This window comes from Taudactylus pleione, unplaced genomic scaffold (assembly GCF_031769625.1).
Source record: "Taudactylus pleione unplaced genomic scaffold, aTauple2 ptg000230l, whole genome shotgun sequence".
In the NCBI taxonomy this organism is placed as follows: Eukaryota; Metazoa; Chordata; class Amphibia; order Anura; family Myobatrachidae; genus Taudactylus; species Taudactylus pleione.
The window spans coordinates 10248726-10275744 of NW_028284632.1; the positions used below are offsets into that span (position 1 = coordinate 10248726).

Consider the following 27019-nt stretch of genomic DNA (forward strand, 5'->3'; position numbering starts at 1 on the left):
TAAGGCTATTAGTAAAATAGCTGCAAACTACAGCAAAACATGATGCACCAAGCTATAAAGCATGCCCATCTGCTCTAATGATTAATTTGGCATTAAACAGAAGGATGAAGTCCACGCTTGCACTCTACGTGAACATAAGGCGTGGACAACATTGCACATCTGGGTCTGGTAGTGGAATGGACATATACAGATTATGGGGGCAACCATGCTGGCTGGACCAGTATGTACCTAATCATTTACTAGGAACCAGTGACATCATAAAGGCACTGCCTAATATTCATGAGGCCTGCCTAATATTCATGAGGCCTGCCTAATATTCATGAGGCCTGCCTAATATTCATGAGGCCTGCCTAATATTCAGTGAACAAGTAGATCAGCATGCAAAATAGCTGCATTTGTCATGAGGTTATGTAACAACTGCACAGCATTCTCATACCCCTTTCAGGCATACACCAAAAACCCGGGTTTTCGTTATATGTGAACAGAAATTACCCGGGTCGAAGTCCTGGGTCCATGACCCTGCTCTGTACCAGGGTTTTCCCGGGTGAACCCCTGGTAGGCTGTAGTGTGAATACATCCAACTCAGGTTTCTAGACCCGGGTTTTAAGAAAACTTTCTCATTGGCTGTTCCGTGCACCTGCAGATGACATCAACTGCAGTCACCCGGACCACGACAGGGGAGCAAATTAATTTAAGTGTGTATTATTTTACGTTTAACTTTTTTATGTGAAAATTTTGTCTTTGTATAGACCAAGACATATTCATAATTATCTTATATTGTAATGTAAACATTTATTGGTTTTCAATAAAAAAAAAAAACACATTGGAAACAAAGTTTGTGGCCTTTACTCTAAAAATGGTAATTTTTATACTATGTCATTACTGTGAATAAAAAAAATAAAAATAAAAATGTTCCTTTTAAATCCATACCAAATTTCAGGGCAGACCCGGGTTTAGTGTTAATGTATCCGACCCTGGAATTTCCCGGGTTTTGGTGTAGTGTGAATGGGGGTCTCATCGATTTTGTCCCTCACTATTCTACCTTCTCCATCCATCGACTTCAGCTTTGTCCCTCACTATTCTATCTTCTCCATCCATAGACTTCAGCTTTCTGCCTCATTATTCTACCTTCTCCATCCATCGACTTCAGCTTTCTGCCTCATTATTCTACCTTCTCCATCCATTGACTTTGTCCCGCACTATTCTACCTTCTCCATCCATCGACTTCAGCTTTGTCCCTCACTATTCTACCTTCTCCATCCATAGACTTCAGCTTTCTGCCTCATTATTCTTCCCTTTCCTTCATTATAAATCATTATTCTACCTTCTCCATCAATCGACTTTGTCCCTCACTATTCTACCTTCTCCATCCATCGACTTTGTCCCTCACTATTCTACCTTCTCCATCGACAATGTGCCTCACTATTCTATCTTCTCCATCCATCAACTTCAGCTTTCTTCCTCGCTATTCTACCTTCTCCATTCATCGACTTCATCTTTGACCCTCACCATTCTACCTTTTCCATCCATCGACTTCAGCTTTGTCCCTCACTATTCTACCTTCTCCGTCCATCGACTTCAGCTTTGTCCCTCATTATTCTACCTTCTCCATCCATAGACTTCAGCTCTCTGCCTCATTATTCTACCTTCTCCATCCATAGACTTCAGCTTTCTTCCTCATTATTCTACCTTCTCCATCAATCAACTTTGTCCCTCACTATTCTACTTTCTCCATCCACTGACTTTAGCTTTGTCCCTCATTATTCTACCTTCTCCATCCATCGACTTCAGCTTTCTGCCTCATTATTCTACCTTCTCCATCCATTGACTTTGTCCCGCACTATTCTACCTTCTCCATCCATCGACTTCAGCTTTGTCCCTCACTATTCTACCTTCTCCATCCATAGACTTCAGCTTTCTGCCTCATTATTCTTCCCTTTCCTTCATTATAAATCATTATTCTACCTTCTCCATCAATCGACTTTGTCCCTCACTATTCTACCTTCTCCATCCATCGACTTTGTCCCTCACTATTCTACCTTCTCCATCGACAATGTGCCTCACTATTCTATCTTCTCCATCCATCAACTTCAGCTTTCTTCCTCGCTATTCTACCTTCTCCATTCATCGACTTCATCTTTGACCCTCACCATTCTACCTTTTCCATCCATCGACTTCAGCTTTGTCCCTCACTATTCTACCTTCTCCGTCCATCGACTTCAGCTTTGTCCCTCATTATTCTACCTTCTCCATCCATAGACTTCAGCTCTCTGCCTCATTATTCTACCTTCTCCATCCATAGACTTCAGCTTTCTTCCTCATTATTCTACCTTCTCCATCAATCAACTTTGTCCCTCACTATTCTACTTTCTCCATCCACTGACTTTAGCTTTGTCCCTCACCATTCTATCTTCTCCATCCATCCACTTCAGCTTTCCTCCTCGCTATTCTACCTTCTCCATCCATCAACTTTGTCCCTCACTATTCTACCTTCTCCATCAATCGACTTCAGCTTTGTCCCTCACTATTCTACCTTCTCCATCAATCGACTTCAGCTTTGTCCTTCACTATTATTCTACTTTCTCCATCCATCGACTTCATCCTTCACATTTCTACTTTCTCCAACCCATCAACCTTAGTTTTGTCACTTAGGATTTTACCTTCTCCAACCCATCATCATCACCTTTGCCTCTTACGATTCTACCTTCTTCAACCCATAGACTCCATCAACCTTAATTTTGTCCCTCGCGATTCTACCTACTCCAACCCATCAACTTCAACATTGTCCCTCACAATTCTACCTTCTCCAACCCATCAACTTCATCCCTCGCAATTCTTTCTCCATACCAACAACTTCAGTTTTGTTGCTCACGATTCTACTAATTTTTCTGAAAACTTCTAAAACAAATTATAAATAACCAATACTTAAAATAAATTGTTTTTGCAGCAGTCACCTACAAGCAACTGTAGCAGCTATTTTGTCAACCGATACACAAGAACGCCGTTACGGAACCAGCGACACCACTGAGGAACTTCACAGCTATCCCGTATTGTACCTGTAACACTCTTTTGGTAGTGTCTACAAAGCACCACGCAATGACCCACAGATAGCACTACATGTAAGGAATGAGACTGTGCTTTTGTGCACAAGTTACTCTATGCTATAATCCTATCTCGCTGCGGATCTCACCTTTTCTGCAGGGTCTGTGCTCGCTTTGTCAAACTTTGAGGGTTTAGGAGCCACGATGGATAGCAGCTGAAAGAAACCAAAGTCAAGTAATCGTTATCACGAGATATAGGTCGCTTCCAGGTATTTTCAAATCAGAGGCCCTGCGCATTTTCAAGAAATCACACACTACAATTATCGGGGCGTTTAGTGGATATCGGGTGGGTCGCTCCGATAATTGCATTCTAGGGTGTAGAAGTTAATTTTATTTATTTTAAGTTAAAAAAAAAAAAAGTATCAAAATCTGCACTAATGGTTGTTTTGATGCCATCTAGTGGTCAGTGTTAGAAAATGCCAAGTCCAGACAAGAGATAACAGGCCTGATTCATTACGGATCGCAATATTGCGCACTCATGCATGCAGTTCAACTGCGATAACATGCAAATCCATTGCAATCGCAATGCAAACTCAGCACTATATAAGGACGCCAACTTTACATTGCACACATGCGTAATACTTAGCAGAATAGCGAAACCATCGGTACAATCGAGTACCATCGCAGACTCATGCACATTTGAACAAGTCCTGACCTTACTCAGAAATTGCTAACAACCACGCACACTTTGAGACCATGTATGGTAATGGACAATTTATGCACGCCCCTGCAACGGCGTGCGAACTGGCACACCTGCGTTTCCCTGACCACCACCCCCAGTCACCACCCAGAAACGGTGCTTCCTGTCACTCTGCGTAGCCTCTGCGATCGCAGTCCCGATCACAAAAGCTAGTTTGCGCACTGCAAAGCATATGCATGCGCGGACGCAACAATCAGGCGACTGCGTGCGTAATCGCCGTTGCGTACGGTAATGAATCAGGCCCAATGTTGGGTTTGTATCATGGAGATGACCAATCCAAGCGCATTCCGTATCTGAAACCCCTAATCCTGGTTTCCCCGGTTAAATTTTTTTAATTCTGTTACCTACACATCTCAATTCATATGTTCAGACAATAGTAGCCGTTTAGCATGTATGGTACACAATACACGTACAGGACCAGAAAGCCGTTTAGCATGTATGGTATACAATACACGTGCAGGACCAGATAGCAGTTTAGCATGTATGGTATACAATACACGTGCAGGACCAGATAGCAGTTTAGCATGTATGGTATACAATACACGTGCAGGACCAGATAGCTGTTTAACATGTATGGTATACGATACACGTGCAGGATCAGATAGCAGTTTAGCATGTATGGTATACAATACACGTGAAGGACCAGATAGCATTTTAGCAGGTATGGTATACAATACACGTGCAAGACCAGATAGTTTAGCATGTATGGTATACAATACACGTGCAGGACCAGATAGCCATTTAGCATGTATGGTGTACAATACACGTGCAGGACCAGATAGCCATTTAGTATGCATGGTGTACAATACACGTGCAGGACCATATAGCCATTTAGCATGTATGGTATACAATACACTTGCAGGACCAGATAGCAGTTTAGCATGTATGGTATACAATACACGTGCAGGACCAGATAGCAGTTTAGCATGTATGGCATACAATACACTTGCAGGATCAGATAGCCGTTTAGCATGTATGGTGTACAATACACGTGCAGGACCAGATAGCAGTTTAGCATGTATGGCATTCAATACACGTGCAGGACCAGATAGCAGTTTAGCATGTATGGTATACAATACACGTGCAGGACCAGATTTTGGGAGTAGCCTCAGTCACATTCATTTCATCCTTGACCCTTCTCTCACTGGTTGTGAGCCACAGAAAGAGTACAGGGTGGGACACACTCCCACCTATAATGGTAGGACCATTTACCATGTATATAATTTAAAAGACTATTTCTGTGCAAACTATCACTCATTAACGTGTGGAGGCAGCTAGGTTACAACTATTTATTTTATGTACTTCCCACCAGTGTTCCTCTCACGGCCAGGTCTGTTACGCATTATTTTATGTACTTCCCACCAGTGTTCCTCTCACGGCCAGGTCTTTTACACATTATTTTATGTACTTCCCACCAGTGTTCCTCTCACGGCCAGGTCTGTTACGCATTATTTTATGTACTACCCACCAGTGTTCCTCTCACGGCCAGGTATGTTACGCATTATTTTATGTACTTCCCACCAGTGTTCCTCTCACGGCCAGGTCTGTTACGCATTATTTTATGTACTTCCCACCAGTGTCCCTCTCACGGCCAGGTCTGTTACGCATTATTTTATGTACTTCCCACCAGTGTTCCTCTCACGGCCAGGTCTGTTACACATTATTCTATGTACTTCCCACCAGTGTTCCTCTCACGGCCAGGTCTGTTACACATTATTTTATGTACTTCCCACCAGTGTTCCTCTCACGGCCAGGTCTGTTACACATTATTTTATGTACTTCCCACCAGTGTTCCTCTCACGGCCAGGTCTGTTACGTATGCACAGCAACCCAACAAAATATAGAGCTCCCTTGCTCAGGGACGAATAACTAATACGCCATTTGATACAATGATCTCTCAGCATTTGGCGCTTTCTCACCCGTAGGGCAGCCGATAAACTCTGGATGACGAAGACGACGGGAATTCCAGCATTTTTAATGGCCTCCACAGCTTCATCGTGTCTGGTTTCTCTCAGATCTACACCCGACACCTGGAAATTATATTCAGAGGCAAATTATACACCTCAAATACAGGTTCTGTGTCACTATTCTATCATAGGAAACATTTTTAACAACTGAAACACATAATCAGTTTTATTGCAAATTTAGTAATGTACAAATTAGTACCAACATTTAAAACAATGCAACTGGAAGGGGGGAATGATCTACATAATGGCCAGACAGGGAGTACAATAATAAAATGCAATAATTCTAGATACCATAGCTTAAACTAATATTTAAATTCACTAGTTGATAACGAAGGCAGAGGTTTTACGGTACTCTGTGTTCGTGGGATGCAATTCCCACACTTGTCTGGGGTAAAAGAATGGTGAGAATGGTAACATGATGGTAACAGGATGGTTGTAATGGTAACGGAATGGGTAAAATGGTAACAGAATAGTTAGATTGGTAACAGAATGGTTAGAATGGTAACAGAATGGTGAGAATGGTAACAGAATGGTTAGATTGGTAACAGAATGGTGAGACTGGTAACAGAATGGTTAGAATGGTAACAGAATGGTTAGAATGGTAACAGAATGGTTAGAATGGTAACAGAATGGTTAGAATGGTAACAGAATGGTTAGCACCTGTAAGTAACACCAGCGGCGATAGAGGCAGATAATTTATGTAATTGCAACTATTATCCAACAACTTGGTTACCTCTCCTACGGTCTCTGCTATGACTATGCTAAATGCTAACAATACAATTATGTCATACAGAAGATTATGGAGATCGTCACAAATATTGGGGGTTGCAAAAAAAAGCTTTGAAGGGCCGCAGCAGACTAAAAGAGCCCTGTATCAGAACATAAGTCATCCGACAGGTCCTTATACTCCTGGCAAGAGACACATGAAGAACATTGAACCTGGTAAACGTCTCAATTGACATATGTAATACTTTAATATTTACAGATATTTTCAAACTTCGCTGCTAAGCAGATGCATGTAACCACACCCTATAGAGTCCTGCACTACACGATTAAGCTTCCTTGCAATGCAAGATGCTACCTAAATGAAGTTTGTATATTCATCATATTCTAAAAGGTCCTCCCACAAGTCAAAAATATATTGTTGGGTTATTGGGCTTCGCTTCTGACTAATTTTTCCCTATTGTTTGTGCGCACTTGTGTGCCTATGGTCGGGGGATTAGATCATAGGCTCCACAAATTGTACTGTACAAATGGTTAGATTGAAAAATACAGAAACTGTACAGGAACAAATCTTTAAAGCCTTGAAACTTAGGGTAAGTTGGTAACTATGCCATGGAAGTCCCAGGGGTGAGGAACCGGTAGGCGTCCAGCTCAGTGGAATAAGACGGGAAGGCGACGTCACCAGGAGGAACAAAATTTACAGAACTGTTCCACAAACTATTAGTCCCATGGTGCATTTACAGTGCATCCGGAAAGTATTCACCACGCTTCACTTTTTCCACATTTTGTTACATTACAGCCTTATTCTAAAATGGAATAAATTCATTTTTGTCCTCAAAAGTCTACACACAATACCCCATAATGACAACATGTAAAAAGTTTTTCGAGATTTTTGCAAATTTATTTAAAATAAAAAAAACTAAGAAATCACATGTACATAAGTATTCACAACCATTGCTCAATACTTTGTTGATGCACCTTTGGTAGCAATTACAGCCTCAAGTCTTTTTTGAATATGATGCCGCAAGCTTGGCAACCTAACTTTGGGCAGTTTCGCCCATTCCTCTTTGCAGCACCTCTCAAGCTCCATCAGGTTGGATGGGAAGCGTCAGTGCACAGCCATTTTCAGATCTCTCCAGAGATGTTCAATCGGATTCAAGTCTGGGCTCTGGATGGGCCACTCAAGGACATTCACAGAGTTGTCCTGAAGCCACTCCTTTGATATCTTGGCTGTGTGCTTAGGGTCGTTGTCCTGCTGAAAGATGAATCGTCGTCCCAGTCTGAGGTCAAGAGCGCTCTGAAGCAGGTTTTCATCCAGGATGTCTCTGTACATTGCTGCATTCATCTTTCCCTCTATCCTGACTAGTCTCCGAGTTCCTGCTGCTGAAAAACATCCCCACAGCATGATGCTGCCACCACCATCCTTCACTGTAGTGATGGTATTGGCCTGGAGATGAGCAGTGCCTGGTTTCCTCCAAACATAACGCCTGGCATTCATGCCAAAGAGTACAATCTTTGTGTCTCATGGTCTGAGAGTCCTTCAGGTGCATTTTGGCAAACTCCAGGCGGGCTGCCATGTGCTTTTTACTAAGGAGTGGCTTCCGTCTGGCCACTCTACCATGTAAGCCTGATTGGTGGATTGCTGCAGAGATGGTTGTCCTTCTGGAAGGTTCTCCTCTCTCCATAGAGGAATGCTGTAGCTCTGACAGAGTGACCATCGGGTTCTTGGTCACCTCCCTGACTAGGGAGGTGACCAAGATCCCCCGATCGCTCAGTTTAGACGACCGGCCAACTATAGGAAGAGTTCTTGTGGCTCCGAACTTCTTCTTTTTATGGATGATGGAGGCCACTGCTCATTGGGACCTTCAAAGCAGCAAATATTTTTCTGTACCCTTCCCCAGATTTTTGCCTCGAGACAATCCTGTCTCGGAGGTCTACAGACAATTCCTTGGACTTCATGCTTGGTTTGTGCTCTGACATGCACTGTCAAGTGTGGGACCTTATATAGACAGGTGTATGCCTTTCAAAATCATGTCCAATCAACTGAATTTACCACAGGTGGACTCCAATTAAGCTGTAGGAACATCTCAAGGATGATCAGTGGAAACAGGGTGCACTTGAGCTCAATTTTGAGCTTCATGGCAAAGGCTGTGAATACTTATGTACATGTGATTTCTTATGGAGCATACACATGGTCAGATTTGTCAAATCTGTCAGATGAACGATTGAACGATTTTTGACCGCATTAAAATGAATGGAATCGTCCAAGTCTGACTGCAAACACATCAGATGTCAGATATAGTTATCTGACCATCGGGAACGCGCATCATTCAAATCGTTCATCTGACAGATATGTCAGATTTTCCTTCAGATATGACCGATTGAACGATTTTTTAAATCATTATCGTTCAGATCTGAAGAAAAGTCTGACCGTGTGTATGCTCCATCAGTGTTTTTTTTTTAATGAAATTTGCAAAAAAATCTCAAAAAAACTTATTGCACGTTGTCATTATGGGGTATTGTGTGTAGAATTTTGAGGACAAAAATTAATTTATTCCATTTTGGGATAAGGGTGAACATAACAAAATGTGGAAAAAGTGAAGCGTTGTGAATACTTTCCGGATGAACTGTAGCTGTAAGTTTTGAACATTTCAATTTTGGAATTTACTCTTAAATTCTCCTATTCCCAATCCAACCACATCACCCGGTAGAATGAAATGATCGTGGCAGTTCTGCAAACCATACTGCAAATTTACAAATACAGTGCAGAATTGAAAAGGAAAAAGCTGGATAATGGGGCAATTCAATTAGCGGCCTGGCCGTGAAGTGCTGTCCAGGAAAGTTACATCGCGACCAGCAACATCGCTAGTTTCTCCTTGCACCCCATAGAAAACTAGCGATGCTCAGCCTACCCTAATAGGCAAATAGGAGCGCAGCCAAACATTGCGGGATGTGTACAGCGGCACAGCGTCTCCAATTCAATTGGTCGGTAAGACTGTATTGTTTGTATTTGCTATTACACTTACTTCTAGAATTTTATCTCCAGTCTTCAAGGCATTGGTTCTCCTCGCGGGACTGTCTTCCAGGACCTGCTTAATAAAAATCCCTTTCAGCTCCTCCCCATTTTTGAGGCGTTTTATAACGGTTTGCCCACCAACAATGCTGATTCCAAGGGAAACTTCAGGCTCTCTCCAAATTTCTACCCTGAAAGGAGATCAGAAAACAGGAGATGGTTGGACAACAGTAATGCAGTTATTGGAAGTGGTTAAAGACAGGGACGCACACTGACAGCTATGACATACACACGTGGGGCGCTCCAGTGGCTGAATGTTGGGGTCTCCTCTCCTTCCCCTTCTTCCCGTTCAGGTAGTTTCCTATAGATAGAATAAAAGTGACAAATGTAATACAGAGTACAAGACAGCAGTGCATCTTACTGCAAATGCCATTACTGCCATGCAAGTACCATGAAGCTGGGAAGATAGAGAGCACTGGGCATCACAGGAATTTTTTGAAGTGGCCACTAACTGACTTCCATCGTTTTGTGCTGTTCTGCATAGCACGGCTATAGGCTACATGAGCTATCGTATACTACTGGAAAAGAAGGATACAACCGTATATACTCGAGTATAAGCCGACTTTTTCAGCACATTTTTTGTGCTGAAAAAGTACCCCCTCGGCTTATACTCGAGTGAAGTGTAGCGCTGACCGGACGGAGTTCGGTAAGTGCTACACACTGCCAAACACACAGCCGCCGGAGCCGGCAGCTGCGTGTTTGGTGTAATCAGCAGCGGCTGAGAGTCTGTCAGACTCTCAGTGGCTGCTGCTGCTCCCACTGCGGGAGCCATCTTCCGGCTCCCGCAGTGGGTAATGGGAGACACGTCGTCATGACGACGTCTCTACCATGCAAAGCGGCCGGAGGAGTGGATAGCGGCGGGACCAGGAGTGGGAGTTTCAGGTAAGTGATTTTTTTTTTTAATTCTTATCACGTCTCTCTCTATTGGGGGGGGGACTACAGGGGGCACTACCAGGGGGCGTTTACTACAGGGGGCACTACCAGGGGGCGATTACTACAGGGGGCACTACAAGGGGGCGATTACTACAGGGGGCACTACCAGGGGGCGATTACTACAGGGGGCACTAAAAGGGGGGATTACCACTGGGGGCACTACAAGGGGGGGATTACTACAGGGGGCACTATAAGGGGTGATTACCACTGGGGGTACTGCCAGGGGGGGATTACTACTGGGGGCACTAAAAGGGGGGGATTACCACTGGAGGCACTGAAAGGGGGGATTACTACTGGGTGCACTACCAGGAGGGATTACTACTGGGGGCACAACCAGGGGGAATTACTATAGGGGGCACTACCAGCTGTTGCCATTTCCCACACTAGGCTTATACTCGAGTCAATAAGTTTTCCCATTTTTTGGGGGTAAAAGTAGGTACCTCGGCTTATATTCGGGTCGGCTTATACTCGGCGTATATACGGTAATACAACATTAAAGGCACTGTACCATCATTAACGTAATGTCCAGACAAGTTATTATCCTGCTTTAAAGAGACACAGAGGAGAACACATTTGGTGCTTCTTACAAAGTTCGTACAGTGAATATAATGGAGAAAATAACTTCATATTAACTGCTGGCTCGTAAAATAAGTTATTAGACTTCCAATGAAAACCTGGGAAGAGTAACTGTGCAGCCTTTGGCTAATCACTATTGGTACCTGCGATATGGGACCGTTAAAGTGCCCCCCCTTCGTCTACACACAGTGAAGACCGACAATTTTGGGGCAATATTCATCACCGAGGCAATAGGCAAAAAAGTGCCTTGTGCCTCAGTGATGTCACTGATCATTAGGAAATAGCTAAATCAAATATGGGCTCTTCATGCAAAATGTTCCAGGCGCCCTGCAAGTGTGTAAGCGACATTAAAAAATGCACAGTACAGGCAACATTATTAACCATGACAAGGAATTAACGCTGCTACTACAGAAAAAAAAACTTCCAAAATACTAACAGGAAGCAAAATTACAACAAAACTCTACATCTATCTATGTTAAACAAAATTGAATCAAAGACGCAGTCTCACAGCTTTAACATTTAATGCGATCATGCCCAATATATTATTAAGTGTGACACCTACTGTATTTGCCTGAATGTATAACCGTTTATTAGATATCTAGATAGAGCCAGGAGCAATACAGGTTGAGTCTCCCATATCCAAAATGCTTGGGACCAGGGGTATTTTGGATATCGGAACATTCTGTATTTTGGAATAATTGCATGCCATATTAAAATATCTTAGCTATAGGGCCCAAATCTAAACACAGAATGCATTTATGATTTATATACACCTTATACACACAGCCTGAAGGTCATTTTATACCATATTTTCAATAATTTTGTGGCTCAAACAAAGTTTGTGTACATACATGAAATTTATTTATGTGTCATATACACCTTATACACACAGCCTATTGGTCAATTTATACTTTATTTTTAATAATTTTGTGCCTTAAACAAAGTTTGTGTGCATTGAACCATCAAAAATCAAAGTTTTCACTATCTCAGTCATGCTTAAAATATTCCGTATTTCGGAATATTTGGATATGGGATACTCAGCCTGTATCAGAAATGCATTCTAGAGAAGGCAAGGCAGACAGCACCACCTAGAGGAGACTAAAGAGCCAACAAATTACAACTAAGGCCCGTATTCAATTTGAGGCGAAAAGTCCAGACTTTTCGCCTGCTGGACTTTTCGCCTCCTTCACCTGTTTTCCAGGCAGAAAAGTATTGCGCGCGTGCCCACTATTCCCCGTATTCAAAGGACGCGAAAACGAGACCCGGCAAAACTGGGAGCGGCAAAAAAAATGGGAATTTTCGGGAAAACATCCTTGGACCCACCTAAAGATGAAGACATGGGGGTTCACTATGGGTACCCCCGTTTTTGCCTGCTGAAGGGAAGTCGGGTTTTTAAATAGCCGCGGCAGGTGAATAAATGCGGCTTTGAAGAAGGTGATACAGAAGAGGATTTAGCAATTTTTTTGGGGGAAAAAATAACTATGCCCATCAAATTTGGGGTACATGAAAATGGGTGCAAGCATATTTTTAACTCCCTAAAATGATTTTTTAAACATTCTTCAATAATATACCTGCCGCTACCACCCGCAATGCAGAAAACACCTTCCGCATATAAGGGAACCCCTGTGGATTTATTATCGCTATTTTAGAAGTGTGTTCCCTATTTTTTTACAACCAAAATTAAAAGTTCATTTTTTGGGGTGCCCCTTTTTTTTTTTTTTTACATACATTAATTTGAGGGGCCATTCCCAGTGGTGCAGGCTATTTTTTTTTTAAAGCCTGCACCCCTAAACCCCAATTCTGCACTTTTTTTCACCAGCTAAAGGAAGGAGAAAACTTATCCCTGTTTTTTTACAAAGACTTTTCGCACCTATGAAAAGTCTTTGAAATTGAATACAGGGATAATGCAAACAGGCGAAAATGATAACGGGTTTTCGCCTCAAATTGAATATGGCCCTAAATGTGCAACTTTTTAAAAAAAATGTTTCATTTCAGTAACTCTCCAATAGTCATTTTGCTGCAAATGGAGTACCCTCATTTTAAAGTAGGTGGACAAAGATTGGTACAGTAATTTTAATAAAGGAAATTCTGTTTGAACTAATAAAGATGCACAGTGATTCAGTAAAAGTTGATGCAGTAATGTAGGGAGGAAAAATAAAGATTACACTGAAAGGATGAATAGTTAACGTGCCCTATTTATACCAACTGTGCATACTGTACTTAGGGGCAGATTAATACTACATCACGCCATAGACCCAAAGCCAAATATTTATTTTATGCCTGATAACCCCCTACTTTACACCATTTATTCTGTATGACGCACAATAAGCCTCATGCTTCCAGTATTTGCTGCTGCATCTCCCCAAGTTCATTGTAATATTCTGCACACCAAGATCATTTACATTACTCTGGCAGTCTGAATGGGTCCGGACATTGTGTACAGCAAGTTCCACTGACAGGCGTCACTTGGAGACGTGTTGGGGGTGCTGTCCCTCCAGGAAGGCACCTGAGCAGGATATTCATTTGGATACGTGAGTGCCGGGGTTTGCCAAAAAGTCTATTATATATATATATATATGTATATATATAAAAATTATCGGCACTCACCAGGTAAAGAGGCATAGAAAGGTTTAATTTACCATTAAAACAATAAGGTGCATAAGATCAGTCGACGTTTCGATCCCATTTAAGGATCTTTATCGAGACATAACAGCAGTTCCCAATAGCAAGACAGCCAAGTGCAAAGTCTATATATAATATATTTTTATATATATACATATCTTGGAGCTGTGGCTGTACATTGTTGATATGTCTGATTGTCGCTATCGTTGATATGTGCTATTGGCTTGAAAAAGGTCTGGATATGACCGAAACGTCGCTATGCTATTTCAACTTTTTGATAATATTGGAAAAAATCATCTTTTTGCTACATCTGACTGGTGAGTGCCTCCATTGGGATATAGATATATATATACACACACACATATATACACATATATATACACACATATACATATATACACACATATACATATATACACACACACACCTGTGAATGTTCAATGCAGCTCTTTATCACAAATATACATTTAAATTCCGGCAGGACCATTGTACGCGGACCCAAAAAGGGATGGGGCTTCAGAGGGTGGGTGTGGCTATTGTGCACTAGGGTGAATAAGAGGCACAGACAGTGTAATGGTTAGCGTTACTGCCTCACAGCACTGAGGTCATGGGTTCGATTCCCACTACAGCCCTAACTGTGTGGAGTTTGTATATTCTCCCTGTGCTTGTCTGGGTTTCCTCCGGGTACTCTGCTTTCCTCCCACATTCCAAAAATATACTGGTAGGTTAATTGGTTCCCAACAAAAAATTAATCCTAGTGTGTATATGTGTGTGTACATGTGATAGGGAAAATAGAGTGTAAGCTCCACTGGGGCTGGAAATAAATAAATAAATGAAATAAATAAATAAATGGTTTCCACAGATTATTTTGTCCTGATTTCTCCTGGATAAATGTTAGGAAGTATGACATAAGGCAAGCTGTACCTTCGGTAGGGATTTCCATTGAATGCAATAGTGAGGGGGTATATTGTGCTTGTGTGGGCGCTTCCAGGGTCAGAGCAAGCCTAAACTATGACTGTGATGAGTATCCCTAGTATAAAACTCACAGGAAGGTCAATACTGGCAATGAAAGGGTGTCATCCCATTGAGTGCTCTGCCATCAATAGCTGAAGGTTTTGAACTATAGTCGGACAACAATTTATGGCTGAAACATCAATAGTTCGCAGCCACGCATGCGCAAGCCTCTGAAACCAATGGTAAAACTAGGGGTGTTAAAATGGTAATTGAAGGCTCCATAGCAAGAGTTTGTAAGGGGCCCTTTGTACCACCCAATGGTGAAAAATATATAACACACTTAACTTTGAGAAGGAAGATGAGCCCCCCTCAGCTCTGGGCCCCACTGCAGCTGCATCCTTTACACCTATGGTAGTTACGCCCATGGGTAAAACCATCTACCTTTGCCAGCTAACCATTGATGGTCAACCCTAATTTTTGCCACCTACATAGGAGACCCATGGGATTTCAGGTACCTTTACCATAAGGGTCTTGTGTTATTATTTATGGTCCAATTCCAGAATTTAAGCAAAGGCTTTGTTCTGTCTCTTTCTGTGTGATCGATCAGGATCTACGAGATCTGCTTCACTTTCCTGCCAGCCCTGATTATCACCTTCACCAGTCCACTATCTGCTCCCAAGGGAGATTACTACAATAGGGGCTAGAACAGGGCAGCCAGTCCGCTAATAAACTGCACTAGAAAAACATTGGCCCTCATTCAGAGGCGGTCGCAAGAAGCGATCGCTCTCTCTGAATGAGGGCGGCCGCTTCCCTTTTTTTTTTAGTGTGGCCTCCTGGTCGCTAGCTAAGCTGTGGGTTACCACCCACAGCTTAGCAACCGACCAGGGTGATGGTCGCGATGGTGAACACCATCGCGACCTGCAACGAGACCCTAAGGGTGGGTCTTGGCAAACGCAAGCCCCAGGGAGCTTCCTGCTCTGATTGAGGTCAGTGCGGCCGCCCACAAAACGGCAGGAGTCCCTTAAGGAACGCCTCCATTTGTGAAATAACCCCTCGCCCCCAAAAAACAGGGTGAGCTGTCGATCAACATCGACAGCCGCCCCTTTTGTAGAGAGCTCCGGAGTGAGAGAGATTCTCTCTCGCTCCGGGGCTTGCGCACGCACAGCGCCGCACATGCTGCGCATGCGCAGGGCTAACCATCGACCAGGTTGCGAGCGCATCGGTGCTTGCGACCGGGTCTGAATGAGACCCATTGTTTCTTATTGTCAATAACAACTTCTTTTTTTTTTTCAACAGTTTCTAAAATTGGCCCCTACAGTGTATCACCGGTATAGGGGCATATTCAATTAGATGCAAAAAGTCCCGTACTTTTCGCTGACATCACTGGTTTTCAGTGCGAAGAAGTATCGTGCTCGTCCCCGTTTATCCCCGTAATCAAAAAGAAATCAGCGAAAACGGGACCCGGCGAAACTGTAACATGCGAAAAGTGCTGTCAGATTTGGGGAAATCAGCCTGACACCCCCCAAAAGATGCATCGACATTGGGGATCACTATAGATACCCCCGAATAGCTCTGCTGAAGGTATTTGGGGTTCTTAAATGGTCTCAATAGCTGCTATTTAGTGTCTTTGCATTAGTGGTGAAGAAAATTATTTAGCAGGTTTTTTTGGTGAAAATAAGTAGTCCCAGCAAATTTGGGGTACATGAAAATGGGTGCTAGCATATTTTAAAGTTGCTAAAGTGAACTTTTAATAAACGTAAAAAATCCACCTGCCGCGACCACCTGCAAACTTAAGAACACCTGGGGCATACTTGGGGACCCCCTGGAGTCTATTTTGCTAGTTATTAAGTTTGTAACTCAACTTTGGACTTTTTCGCCCCCAAAATGAAAACACTTTTTTGGGGTGATCTAAAGTATTTTTTAAACTTTTTTTACGCAGTTTACCTTTGGGGGACTGTCCCAAGGGTGCAGGGAGGTTTTCCGAGGTTTGCACCCCAAAACCCCAATTCTGTACTTTTTTTTGACACCTATTCATAGGCAAAACTTTTCACAGGTTCAAATACATTGGAGTTTCCGCACCGGTGAAAAAGTCTCCAAAATTGAATACGGAGGAAACTTTTCGCATGGCGAAATGTCACTCGCGATGCAGTTTTCTGCGAAAAAGTTTTTCGCACCTAAGTGAATATGGCCTATAGAATGGTCGATGTAACCTCCATAGCTGCATCAGTCATGTACCCAGCATCCCAATGCACCCGATTTAGGGGACTGTCCCGCACATCAGGACTATTGTCCCAATTCCAGGAGAACTGTGCCCCACTAATGGATTCCCCTCAATGCTGTGTGTGTGAGGGACAGGTGGGTGGGCACAGCAAGGGTGTTTGTAGAGCAGTATAGAGAGGACTGGGAGTGACCCAGCACTTTGGAAACTCTGGGTATACCCAAGGGGCACATGGCCCTGTTCTATTCTCACACATGGTCCTGAATACTATAATATATAATCTGTGAGGATCTGCCACCTCTTTATCTGGCCTAAGTTGTGTTTTTTCTGTCATTTATGTACCTTGCAATGCCCAAATAATTCTCCCCCCACCTTCCCCCCAAAAATTATATTACAAAAATCATATAACTAGGCCATTCCTTCAAGCTATTGTATGAAGAGGCGATGATCACAAAGAAGGCAGTACAGCAGCAGGATTTACTGTAAACTGAGCATAGGGAAGAGAAGGCAAACAATGGCACCTCTCCTGAACGAGAGCTCAGCAAGCAGATTATACTAGCACCAACAGAAGTTGTTCAATAGCATGAATAATTATTATTATTATTAATCATTTCAGTTTATATTAGACAAATTATAGGGTTACAGTTCTTTTAAATATTTTTCTTACGGATACAACTTTGGTAAAATAGACGACAGCTCATTAATTCTCAGCTTGGAGGTTTGTCCTACACGCTCATGCTGTAAGCAGATCTACTTGTGTCACTCAGAGTCTTCAGATGCCCTCCTGATTAGGTCATAACAAAATAAAATAAAATTCTACCCAAGGGAGATGAGAGAGCATAAAACTCGATTGGCAAAAAAGACGTTAATGGCACTGCACGATACCCTTCTGAAACCGAATTTATCATTCCATTACCGAGTCAGAAGTAGGGAGCTCATTATATCGTAATAAAATTATACACCTTCTGAAATGTTGTTAACGAAAACACAATAATGTTTTATGTGCCATCCTTACAAAAGCCAAATAGATCAAGCCTCAGAAACCCTTGCCGCTCTGTTGCCTCTTCTAGATCGTCAAATGATTGATCAGACTTCAACAGAATACGCATAAATATACCGGCACCTCCAGATTTTATACCCAGTTTTTAAACTGAGAATATGCCAAGTTTAATTTCAGTCCAAAAAAAGAGTAATAAAAGTACAGAAGCCTTTGGCCCATTTTTATTAATGATGGAGGAGAGACAAAGATACAGTTACAGAAATTGGCTATTAATGGTTGGTGTAAGGTTCTATACCAGGGGTATAGAACCTTGGCCCTCCAGCTGCTGTGGAACTACACATCCCAGCATGCACTGCCATAGTTTTAGCATGCTGTTATATCAAAAAGGTGGCAGTGCATGCTGGGATGTGTAGTTCCACAGCAGCTGGAGGGCCAAGGTTGAAGACCCCTTTTCTATACTATATTACTGGGTACTTTGCACTGAAATTTGTCTTTTTGTGATCAGTCTACAACAGAGGTTTTCAAACAGTTCCCGATTTCCAGGTCACCCAGCAGGTGCACAGGTGTACTCATTACTCACTGACACACTTTAAACGAGCCACAGTTGGAGCTAATTATTTCACTTGTGATTCTGTCAGGAGACCTGGCAAACATGACCCGTTTGGGGTCCTGAGGACCGAGTTTGAGAACCTGTGCTCTACAAAGATGATGTTCAAACAATTGCTTGAAGAGCCTTCAAAATACTACAAAACTTCTCCTACTAATAAAGTGTGTTTCAATGTTTTTATTTGGATGACACGTCAGGCCTGAGCCAAGTCTGTCCCTTACAGCCAATATAAAAAGGCTTCAGGGAGATACATGTGTCCTCCTAAATCTATCCTCAATACGCCATGCAGCGCGACATGCCTGACGTGAGGGAGCCGTCAGGTCCTGTGCAGCACTGGTCGCATCGGTAGTCTTTTTGTGCCGAAAATGCAGATCCTACAATGTGACCCCTTCCACCTGGTACAAAAAGCTCTGCTCCTGGATTTCTCTCTTAATTGATGACTGCAGCTACTTGTGGTGAAACACCTGCCTCATCTTTTAGCTAGCTCTACACAGGTGTCTGTAATCATTAATTAAGAGAGAAATCCAGGAGCAGAGCATTTGTACCGGGTGGAAGGGGTCATGTTGGAGGGTAGGAAAATGCATCTAAGGGCCGTATTCAATTAGGCTGCGAAAAACCCGTTATTGGCGATACTTTATCGCCGATGACGTCATTTTCTCAGTTTTCACTTTTCCCCGTATTCAATTTCAAAGACTTTTCACAGGTGCGAAAAGTCTTTGGCAAAATCTAGGGATAAGTTTTCACAATAGAATAGGTGGCGAAAAAAAGTACAGAATCGGGGTTTTGGGGTACAAACTAAAAAAAAGTACCCTGCACCCCTTGCACTGTCCCCCCAAAAGTATTCTGTGTAAAAAAAAAAAAAAAATAGTTCCACAGGACAGGACACTCCACAAAATGCAAAATGTATTTATTTTTGGGAGCAAAAAATAAAAATTGGGGTGACAAACCTTTTAAACTAGCAAAATAGACTGTGCGGGGGTCCCTAAGTTTGCCCCAGGTGTTTTTTGATTGCGGTTTGTTGCGGCAGGTGGATTTTTTCACTTTAGGGACTTAAAAATATGCTTGCATCCATTTTCATGTACCCCAAATTTGATGGGACTAGTTATTTTTCCCAAAAAATGTTTGTCAAAGACGCATAAAAGCACCTGTAGAGACCGTTTAAAGACCCCACATACCTTTAGCAGGGCTATTCGGGGGTACTCATAGTGAACCCACATGTCAGAGCATCTTTTGGAGGGTGTCAGGCTGATTTCCCCTAAAATTACAGCACTTATCGCAGATTTCCTTTTCGCCGGGTCCCGTTTTCGCCAAAATGCAACGGAATACGAGGAATCGCGTGGACAAGCGCGATAACTTTTCACTTCCAAAACCTCCTTTGGCTCCGAAAAGACCGGCAACTGACTTTTCGCCTCAAATTGAATATGGCCCAAAGTCACAATGCAATGTCACTAGGAAGCACCAGGAGACTGTGCTGATTAATATAATATGTGACACTTGTATATCTGTGTCTGCGACTGAGAATGTAAACGGTGCTTGGCGTGGGAAAAATCAGTGGTCGCTGCATTGTCGCACTTTGCGCGCTGATTGAGACAGCCAGTCGCACACAGAAATACAAGTGTCACATATCAGACTAATCAGCACACTGTCTCCTGGTGCACCCTAGTCGCATCGCATTGCGACTTAAGGTGGCAACACACATACCGATGTCCTCACGATACGATTTTATGGCCAATTTCCTCATGACTTTCACGGAAGCTCCCTTGCCGTCGTGATCACTATTTTGGAAAGAAGACACCCAATCTGTGTTGCGATCTCACGATCTATCGGATCGTACACATCGTAGATTGGCCATAACAAATCGTGAGTTAAAAAAAAAAAAAAAAACAGGCTCTTGACTATTAGTGGGAAATTTAAATAGCCATAACAATGGGAGGGGCTATCTAGGGAGTATAAAAAGCAGGCACCCTTTAAACTCTGTGTACATTCTGCTCTGCTACTAGATGAGGCTAGGTGTATTCCTGCTGAATCCTGTACATTGCTACTGTGCTCTTTGTATTTGGCTTGCCTTTTATAAAGGTTATTCTACCTGCAAGTGTGAGGTACCTACCTGCATTCTAACCTGTTCCTGAATTCTGTACTGATGCATCCCTATCGGTATAGAGTGTTGGTCGCTGAAGCTGGCGTCCTGGAGATTAGGAAGAGGGCCCAGCGAAGAAGGACGAGAGCATGCTGGACCAAGGAGTGGCTGCTACAAAGGGATACCCGCTCTCACATGTCCCTGCTGATGGAAATCAAGGAGAATAACCCGGACGACTATCGGAACTACCTGCGCATGGATGACGCCAGCTTCCAAGAATTGCTGCATCTGGTGACCCCCCACATCCAGAGACAGGACACAAGGTGGCGGAGGGCAATCCCTGCTGAAGACAGACTGGTGGCTACCCTAAGGTACCTGGCTACAGGAAGATCACTGGAAGACCTAAGTTTGGGACACTCATCTCACCTCAGTCTTTGGGCGTCATCATTCCGGAGACCTGCAAAGCCATCGTAAAAGTGCTACAGTGCCAGTATTGCAAGGTAAGTTAAAAAAAAACACCACACATTGGTTTCTTGTGCAAAGAATAATTTTTATTTTTATTTTTTACTCAACATAAAGCAAAAAATTGCCTTCTTTTAGTACAATGTGCACTGACCTGCAGGCAACTGAAAGTGTGCACTAAACTGTGTGCAATATACTTTTTTTGTAACAAGTTCACAAAAGAACATTATCACCAAATTTTATGAATCCCAATAGGTAGCCGGCTGTATGTGATAGGGTGGGTCAGACGCCAGTTTGAACAGGCCAATACACATATGGCACAAGTGTACATTGTGGCCCCAGCTTCCAGCAATGTGTACTTGTGCCATGTGCGTAGTGACCTTGTCCAAATAGCGTCATCACCACCCTATCCCATGCAGCAAGCACCTATTAGAATTCATAAAATTTGGTGACATTAAAAGCAAGACAGAAAAAACAACCAAATTACTTATCAAATAAATTTACATCTCTGTATATTGGGGCGACTCATCTGCATCCAGCAGAGCATTATACAAGGTCGTGCTGGTGCTTGGTGGGGGAGTAATACCTAACTGGGCAGGGGGGGGGGGGCGGACATACCTATTTGGGGCAGGGGAAAATAGCATTGGATCTGCAATGTATGTAGAATTTGTGAGATTTTTGCTCATATAGCGACTCAATAGGTCGTGGGTTAACTTTAGAAAATTTCTTTGGATATCTGTATCCATATTTCTCAATGTGCTGTTCACATGAGCTGTGAAATCATCTATTGCATCTGGGGGTTTCTGCAGAAGCCGTTCTGCGTTTTGTAAAATATTGTCCTCACGTTCAGTAAGATTTTCCTTTCTCCCTTGTTTTTTTTTCTTTTTTTGGGGTTGTTGAGAAGATGAGGGTCCAGGTGGAAGTGGAGTTTTCACTTGTGTGCTATTCTCCGGATCACTGTCACCACCGAGCAGACTGAGGTCCGGTGTGGATGCTAAATCAGGGTGTTGGGTGGGAGTCTATATAGGAAAAAAAGATATGAAAAAAAATTATAGTCATGTTTTAACCCCTTTTTTACTATTTTTACAGTTTCCTAACATCGTGGAGGAGTGGACCAGCATCGCGTAAGATTTTGAACAATGTTGGAATTTCCCTAACTGCGGAGGAGCCATCGATGTGAAACACATCCGCATCAACCCACCTGCCAACACGGGATCATACTACTACAACTACAAAGGATTCTTCAGCATCGTTCTCATGGCAGTGGTGAATGCCAACTACGAATTTCTGTTTGTGGATGTCGGCAAGAATGGCCATGCTTCAGATGGTGGGTCCTTCAAAAAGACGGCTTTCTACCAGAGACTCGCCAACAAAACCCTCAACTTGCCCTCACTGGACCAGACAAAGCACGGCCTAAATTACGTTGGGGGGGGGGTGATAACCTGGCAAAAAAAGAGTCGGTCTGTTTGCATTTTTCTCTGTCTAAATGAATTTACAAATACACAAATGTAGATCTAATCTGTCCTGCGGCTGGAATCATGACCCAATAGCCGTAGTATATAATATAATTGTACTAAAAAGAGGTTCATATGGCTAGGACTTATGAGAGCTGCCCCATACTATTAATGGTAGTGCCCAATGCTCCTTTTACATTATTGTGCAAGTGCTGCAGCAGCTGCAGGAGACCTGAGTGGGCAGGCAGGAGCCGGAACTCTCAGCACACGGGCGGCAGTTGGCAGCTGCATGCGCTGCTGTATAGGGAACCACCATCCTGAGCGTCTCCTTCCAGAGGTCACCCGCAGGAGAAGGCTGTGTCAGAGATGTGAGGGTAGGATTTAAGGTGGAGCCAGTGAGAGTGACAGGCTGTGGGCAGAGATATCTGGCAACTGAGGGGGCGGGGCTGGAAGTTACACTGGGCCCTATCAACGCTGATGAGTGGTCAGACAGAAGAGGACGGCTTCCGGCTGTGAGACGCACCCTGAGGTACAGTGCCCAAACTCAGTTACTTATCCTCATTGTATAAACCATACATTCATTTATTGGTATTGAGGTAAATTGTTGTATCAATCAACTAAAAGATTAGTACATATAGTGCAATGCACATATCAATACAATTACAAAAATCAATTACACTTAAGTTACAAAATACCTTTAGTGCAAAATTAACTGTTGCGTCACGGTGACAACACTTTACAAAAAATAAGTTGCCTAAACCTAGTGACCAGTATGGGAATTTCTTCTTGAAAGGCTGGGGTAATTCGGGAAGGTTACCGCATATATGTGATACGATACACATTTTTTAAACATTTATTTATATATATATATATATATATATATATACTATACACACACAGTATATCGCATCGTGCATGCAGCACAGTTCAGAATTCAAACACCAACTGTCACTCCAATTGCTGCCACTCAACACTGGCAGTTGGTGTGGCTCCCCTACGTCAACAGTGAGGGAAGGGATTGCGTTACTACAGAGGTGAGAGAGGAAATGTCAAATGTGTACTACGGGGTGAAGGAAGGGAATGAGTTACAACATGGATGACGGTGGAGAATGTGTTACTAAAGGGGTGAGCAGGGGTAATGTGTTTTACTATAGAGGTGAGGGAGTGGAATGTGTTAGTACATAGGTGAGGGAGGGTAATGTCTTACTATGGCAATGATGCATAACTATTAGAGATGTGCGGGTTCGGATTTACTCGGTTCTTTTTGCCACATTACCGCAAGTTCGGATTAGTTTGGATTTATCTTATTGGCTATCAAAAACACGTCACAGCCGGATAGCCAATATCATGCCGTTTTTAAAATCCGAGTAAAACCGATCCGCACATTTAGGATTAATGTGTTACTGGAGAGGTCTGTTTCCATCTTGGAAATGGAAACAGTAAATAGCTACCTGAGCAAAACTGGGTACATCTGCTAGTGTCTTTCCGCTGAGTCCAGAACGAGGCAAAACATTATCTTCTGTGCCAAGATGTCCGTGAAAGATGACATTTTGCCTCGTTCTGAGATTTGATTTTGGGGGGATGATCCGATCCATAACCGAACCCCTCATCTCTAATATTTATCTTTGATATCCTGAGTATATCTTGTAATCGGACAGAATAAGAATTACAATTGTAATGCAGCTATTACTATGTGTATCATAATTATCCTTCTGTATTTTCATCATTGTAATATGTGACCTCTTACAGGGAAACTAATTGTCTCAAACCCTTATTCGGGTCCAAGAACCAAGAGCTTGCACTCACATTCCTGACTGATTTGCCATTTCAGAGGGCGTTTAATAATATGTGAACTTTTGCATTACAATTTATAGTCTTAAAAAATGACTGTAAGACAGAATTTCTATCTGCTATAAATATTGCAAAATATAGTTAGTATATACGATATGTATATATATGATGACCAGGGCCCTATCTGTGTGGAGTTTGTATATTCTCCCGGTGTTTATATAAGGGTTTCCTGTGGCTGTTCTGGTTTCTTCCCACATACCAAAAACATACTGCTATTTTATAAATGTACCCCATGGCACTGTTTCCCACCTCCATTCCTCAGTGGCCCCTGACAGTGCATGTTTTATGGATCTCCTAGATGGTGCACAGGTGTATTAATTACTGGCTCACACAAAAGGTGCAAATTATTTCACTTGTGATACTGAAAATATCTGTAAAACATGCGCTGATGAGGTTCCTGTGTACTGGAGATGGGACTCAAAACCTTAGTGTGTATACATTCTGAGAGAGGGAATGTAGAGTGCAAGCTCCAATTAGGCAGTAAACTGATGACAGTGACAAATAATCTATTTGTACAGTAACACATTACTTTATACACTGTACTTATGAATAAAACAATAATAATCACGCAGAAAAAAAGCAGAGGGGGGACCTGCTGAGAACCCCAAAGAGGCGGCTGAAGCGCCGACACACATTGAAACAGCAGAGGGGGACCTGCTGAGAACCCCTAAGAGGAGGCCAAAGCGCCGACAAACATTGAAACAGCAGAGGGGGACCTGCTGAGAACCCCTAAGAGGCGGCCGAAGCGCCGACAAACACTGAAACAGCAGAGGGGGACCTGCTGAGAACCCCTAAGAGGCGGCCGAAGCACCGACAAACATTGAAACAGCAGAGGGGGACCTGCTGAGAACCCCTAAGAGGCGGCCGTAGCGCCGACAAACACTGAAACAGCAGAGGGGGACCTGCTGAGAACCCCTAAGAGGCGCCCGAAGCGCCGACACACACTGAAACAGCAGAGGGGGACCTGCTGAGAACCCCTAAGAGGCGGCCGAAGCGCCGACACACATTGAAACAGCAGAGGGGGACCTGCTGAGAACCCCTAAGAGGCGGCCGTAGCGCCGACAAACAATGAAACAGCAGAGGGGGACCTGCTGAGAACACCTAAGAGGCGGCCGAAGAGACGACAAACATTGAAACAGCAGAGGGGGACCTGCTGAGAACCCCTAAGAGGCGGCCGAAGCGCCGACAAACATTGAAACAGCAGGGGGGGACCTGCTGAGAACCCCTAAGAGGCGGCCGAAGCGCCGACAAACATTGAAACAGCAGAGGGGGACCTGCTGAGAACCCCTAAGAGGCGGCCGAAGCGCCGACAAACATTGAAACAGCAGAGGGGGACCTGCTGAGAACCCCTAAGAGGCGGCCGAAGCGCCGACAAACATTGAAACAGCAGAGGGGGACCTGCTGAGAACCCCTAAGAGGCGGCCGAAGCGCCGACAAACATTGAAACAGCAGAGGGGGACCTGCTGAGAACCCCTAAGAGGCGGCCGAAGCGCCGACAAACATTGAAACAGCAGAGGGGGACCTGCTGAGAACCCCTAAGAGGCGGCCGAAGCGCCGACAAACATTGAAACAGCAGAGGGGGACCTGCTGAGAACCCCTAAGAGGCGGCCGAAGCGCCGACAAACATTGAAACAGCAGAGGGGGACCTGCTGAGAACCCCTAAGAGGCGGCCGAAGCGCCGACAAACATTGAAACAGCAGAGGGGGACCTGCTGAGAACCCCTAAGAGGCGGCCGAAGCGCCGACAAACATTGAAACAGCAGAGGGGGACCTGCTGAGAACCCCTAAGAGGCGGCCGAAGCGCCGACAAACATTGAAACAGCAGAGGGGGACCTGCTGAGAACCCCTAAGAGGCGGCCGTAGCGCCGACAAACATTGAAACAGCAGAGGGGGACCTGCTGAGAACCCCTAAGAGGCGGCCGTAGCGCCGACAAACATTGAAACAGCAGAGGGGGACCTGCTGAGAACCCCTAAGAGGCGGCCGAAGCGCCGACAAACATTGAAACAGCAGAGGGGGACCTGCTGAGAACCCCTAAGAGGCGGCCGAAGCGCCGACAAACTTTGAAACAGCAGAGGGGAACCTGCTGAGAACCCCTAAGAGGCGGCCGAAGCGCCGACAAACATTGAAACAGCAGAGGGGGACCTGCTGAGAACCCCTAAGAGGCGGCCGTAGCGCCGACAAACATTGAAACAGCAGAGGGGGACCTGCTGAGAACCCCTAAGAGGCGTCCGTAGCGCCGACAAACAATGAAACAGCAGAGGGGGACCTGCTGAGAACCCCTAAGAGGCGGCCGTAGCGCCGACAAACGTTGAAACAGCAGAGGGGGACCTGCTGAAAATCCCTAAGAGGCGGCCGTAGCGCCGACAAACGTTGAAACAGCAGAGGGGGACCTGCTGAGAACCCCTAAGAGGCGGCCGAAGCGCCGACAAACGTTGAAACAGCAGAGGGGGACCTGCTGAGAACCCCTAAGAGGCGGCCGAAGCGCCGACAAACGTTGAAACAGCAGAGGGGGACCTGCTGAGAACCCCTAAGAGGCGGCCGAAGCGCCGACAAACGTTGAAACAGCAGAGGGGGACCTGCTGAGAACCCCTAAGAGGCGGCCGAAGCGCCGACAAACGTTGAAACAGCAGAGGGGGACCTGCTGAGAACCCCTAAGAGGCGGCCGAAGCGCCGACAAACGTTGAAACAGCAGAGGGGGACC

At 44.0% G+C, this 27019-nt stretch overlaps 1 long non-coding RNA gene across 2 annotated transcripts in view; it reads right to left on the bottom strand.

Annotated features, from left to right (window-relative positions):
• Positions 1-9792: 9792 nt before the first annotated feature.
• Positions 9793-27019, bottom strand: part of LOC148516994 (uncharacterized) — a 39674-nt gene continuing 22447 nt past the window's right edge. The window contains exon 4 of one of the 2 annotated variants that reach the window (XR_015879345.1): positions 9793-9865. This is a non-coding gene — a long non-coding RNA (uncharacterized LOC148516994). Of the gene's footprint in view, positions 9866-21982; positions 22033-27019 lie in introns of those variants that run through there. The other variant, XR_015879344.1, reaches the window with a different exon arrangement.